This window comes from Glycine soja, chromosome 10 (genome assembly GCF_004193775.1).
Source record: "Glycine soja cultivar W05 chromosome 10, ASM419377v2, whole genome shotgun sequence".
NCBI classification, from domain to species: domain Eukaryota; kingdom Viridiplantae; phylum Streptophyta; class Magnoliopsida; order Fabales; family Fabaceae; genus Glycine; species Glycine soja.
In genome coordinates, this window is record NC_041011.1 from 36,426,346 (window position 1) to 36,430,963 (window position 4,618).

The 4,618-nt window shown below is 32.9% G+C and overlaps 1 pseudogene; it reads right to left on the reverse strand.

Annotated features, from left to right (window-relative positions):
* Positions 1-1,221: 1,221 nt before the first annotated feature.
* LOC114371710 lies at positions 1,222-2,310 on the reverse strand (annotated as a pseudogene).
* Positions 2,311-4,618: the final 2,308 nt, after the last annotated feature.

The following is a 4,618-nucleotide window of genomic DNA, read 5'->3' on the forward strand; positions in this document are numbered from 1 at the left end:
TGAATTTCAATGAATAAAAGCGAGAGAATTATCACTTAGCTCCTTTCGTAGCAATAGAATAAAATAGTGTAGAATCCCTAGCAGCTTAACATGTAAAAACTAACAATCAATCAAAGAAGAACAAATTAGTTTACAAAAAAAAAAAAATTATATATATATATAATAGTTTTGAGTAATATTACTCTTCTAATAATATTTTTTATAAATTGTTGTATTGTTTTATAAAGAAAGCATTAAGTGAAAAATTAAATATATTATATATCTTGACAATATAAAATGCATTAATACTTATAATTTTAGAATTTAGAATTATACATGTATTTAATATATTATTAACCTGCTGCTTGGCTGCTACTTTACTCTTTACCTACTAATTTCTTTCAAGAGAAAAAAAAAAATTTAATACACAGTAACGGAGGAGGGAGTAAATGGGAGCAAAGGTAGGTAGTTATAAAGAAAAATCAAGCATCAATTTTTTTGACAACCTTAAGCATAAAAAATATTAATATTAATATTCCAAAATATTTTGACAACCTTGAGCATAAATTTTTTTAAAAAACAAATAATCACTCCAAAATCTATATCTTATATTATCATCGAGAATAGGTAATTAAGAAAGAAAAAGGACACTTGGGGGCCAAAGCAAAAGTCAGTTTCTTTCTTATTTTTTATTTTATTATTGTGTGGTAATGGAGTTGGGTTCGTAAGGGAAGGCGCACAAAATTGTTAACAACAATTTTGACCTTGTTATCATCTTTTTCATAAAAGTACTATGCAATCAATTTTTTAAAGATATAGAAAGCCATTAGAATTGTTACGACTCTATCTTTTCCAATATAGTTTTGACTCCGTCTTAATTTGATAAATTGATTGCATAATACTTTTAAAAAGAGAAGGAACAACTTTCTATATTGGAAAACCAGGAACTGTACCAACAAAATGAAACAAGGCTAGTGTTAACAACCAAGTATAATTTATGAATAATTAAAAAAAGATACAGTGATGAGCTTTTGTACCTTGGCTTCGATTTCAGCATAGTACTGTCCTAGAGCTATCTGTAGATTTAAAAGATCAATATTTTTAGCATCTATAGTGCTCATACAGTTTGCTAGCTTCTTCTTCAGGTCATTAATGGATGGATCAATATATTGTAAGCATCTATGGTGTGGGCATATTGATTTTGTAAAATCTAATGCAGTTAATATTTAAACAATAATTGGCTCATGTCCTCATATAAGCATTGAAAATAAGAACATGCTGAGTCTTTGAGTTGCATTCTATATACACTAAAAAAGCAGCAACACCAATTTCCTTCTTCAGCTCTTCTCCCTGCCCAACATTAATTAACATTCAAATGTATTTGAAAACAAAATTAAAAAAATTCTATGCCAGCAACAACAAAACAGTTTTTGTTAGAACATGCAAGTGACTTGCCTGAGTAGTAGTTATAGGTGGGACCGCAGGATGATCAATCAAATATTGCCTATCTTCCCTCAAATCTGTAGCCAATTATAAACATCACATAACTATGAAATAACACTTATAGGTAGCTTAAGTAATACCAAAATGTCAAGTAATTTTTATAGTATTAGCTGATACAAAGTTTGGTTCCCACAAGTACAATTGGCACAATTAGGGCATAATGTCATATTATGTTTGGCTGGAATTATACCATATCAAAGCTCAGAGACAAATATAAGATGTATACGTGTAAAATTGGTAGGTGTAAATGTGTCATATGATTGAGGGATAATTAAGAGACTCGGCAAAAAAAACCTTCTTAGAGATATTTTTATAGTTGGCTCTGTTGAGGAGGGAAAATGCCAGCAAAAACACATCTGCTCCTCTATAGCTCAAAGGCCTAAGCCTGTTGTAATCCTACATTAACTGTGCTTCCATCAATCACCATATTTGCACTGAAGTAGTAAAAAATTATTGAAAAAGATAAAATTCATTTTTAATGATATCTAGGTTTTGAGAATTAATCACATTACTTTTAACTATGTATGAGAATACCTTTCATTCACGGAAAAAAGGAAATAATAAGCATTGTTGTGAAGATATATATATTTGACAGAACCTTAGGTATAAAATATAATTTAAAGTCAAGGCATGGTATCAAAATTCCACAAGTGGCATAAAGTTACTACACCTCAATACCTAAAGATAAATGGCATATCCCAGAAATCCTGTGAGAAATTGACTTTAATTTTTTGAGGTCTTAACTCTTAAGAAGAAGCACTTGGCGGTAAAATGGGCCACACATTCAATTCCCTCTTCTTAATACCAATGGTTGGGAACCTTATCCATTGATTTATATAGAAAGTAAGAAATTGTGTTTATTATTAAATAATCCAACTCCACCAAAACCAATTTCAAAACCCAACTTAAAGCAACCAGTATTAATTCTCATAGCTGAATTTTGGATTCCCTTGAAACCAATATTCTTGTGATATGATAAATGGTGAACGTGAACTACACGTCTAAACCTACCGGGAGTAGTACTACTCCTCCACGAGGATAACAATGAATTGGCACACGGTGGTTCCACCGAATAGAATAATATATAACCACTGCTAGGGAAAAATAACATCTTCAATATACAACAAAATTAACTACTTGCTTTATGAAGTTTCAGTTACCACATAAATAAATGTAAATCAGAAAGTACAACAAGGATTGGTGACAATAGTTGTTTTATTTGCGAAAATAAGAAGAAAAAATATCTTACTATGAGAGTGAGAGAAGCAGGGAAGTGAAACAGGAAGCTGCACACTAAGATGAAGATCCATTCAGATAACTATCCTCTTCTGTTTGTCCACCCAATATTACTCTTTCTGTTGCTGCTCCCTTATCACCTTCCCTTCAATATAAAAATATTCAAGCCTGGGTGCCAGTAAAGGCCTTCATCTTAATATGACTGTGATTAGCGTCCGTAGAGGAAGCTGCGGTGGGGAACCTTCGACGCTGCTGGTGATGTTGAGGAGGCGGTGAAAGCCCTCGGGGATGAAGGCGTCAACAAAGAGCCCGCTCTGGGCAGCGAAGAACGCGACATCGGCGGGGAACAACCGGAGGAGCGAGATGAGAAGAAGGCAAAGGAGGGCAGAGAGTTGGGAGAGCAAGGCGGAGACGGAGAGGCATTCTAGAGGGATTGGGGGTTAGGGTTCCTTTGTTGGTTGCGCTGCGCATGGACTATATATAAGGGCTTTTATTTTAATTGAGATGACGACGGTCTTTCATTAAAACGCGTCGTCATTGTTATCACCAACACACATTCTAAGGCGGTTTTTCAATAGGTGATAAAGTATCTTTCATTTATGAAAGCATTTACATCAAAAGGCCCACAAATATTAGTATGCACAATTTTGAGAAGTTGAGTAGTGCTTCTTATTACTCCTTTCTTTGTATATTTTATTTGTTTTCTCTTAATACAACCCATACAAATATTTAGATCCGTAAAATCTAGACTAGGAAGAATTTCATTCTTTATTAATCTTTTCATCCTTTTTCTAGAAAATATGACCTAAACATTTATGCTATGAGAAAACAAATCGTTCATTCACTAAACTAAGTTTAGTGCCAACATTATGATGCATAGTTAAAATAGTTTCAACATACAAACCATCTAATTTCAATTTATATAAACCATCATCGAGAACATCAGTACCAATGAGATTATTATGCTTAAATAAATAACTTCCATTACCAAAATTAAAAGAGTATCCAATAACATCAAGTTAGATAATGAAACTAAATTCCTAGATAAACTAGGTACATAAAGAGTTTTCAGTAAATCTATTCCCCATGAAGACAAACTTCTCATTTGTGATGTTACTAGAGCTTTATGTTACCAGAGCTTTCAATTTATTCCCCATAAAGACGAACTTCTCACTTGGGTTACGGTTTGGATGGTAAGGAATCCTTGCATAGTATTAGAAACATGAGTTGTACATGTAGAATCAATCCACCATGTATTATGGACAACTTTAGTTAAATTTGATTCAAAACATACATGAACATTAAGCTCACCTTTATTTCAATCCTTCTGGAAGTGTCCAAATTTCCCACATAAATGACAATAATTGCTCTTTAATGCCTTCTTCTGGATTTGTACAGAGCTGTCATTGATCTTTAATGACTCTTTGCCTTTTTTGTGCTTCTCCACAAATTTCTTTCCAACTCCTTGATTCCCTTGGTGGCTTACATAATGGACTGAATGACTTCTTTGATTCTTAAGCCTTGTTTCTTCCTGAACTAACATACAGTGTAATTCATGCACATGTCATTTATCTTTCATGGTATTATAGCTTATTTGGAACAAGTTATACTAAGATAGTAATGAGTTTAGAATAAACTGAACAAGTTCTCATGCACAGTCATTCCCAAGGTCTTAAGTCTTGCTATAATATTTGTCATCTCAATTACATACTTATGCATAATATGTGAACCATCAAACTTCATGGTGGTCAGTATACTCATTAATGTCCTAGCAAGAGATTTATCAACTGTTTGAGAGTGCTCTCTCACTAATCCCATAAACTCTTTAGCATTATCAGTCTTAGGGAGAGTTGTCTTAATATTGTCTCCAACAGTCATTCTCATGAACATTAGACTGAGT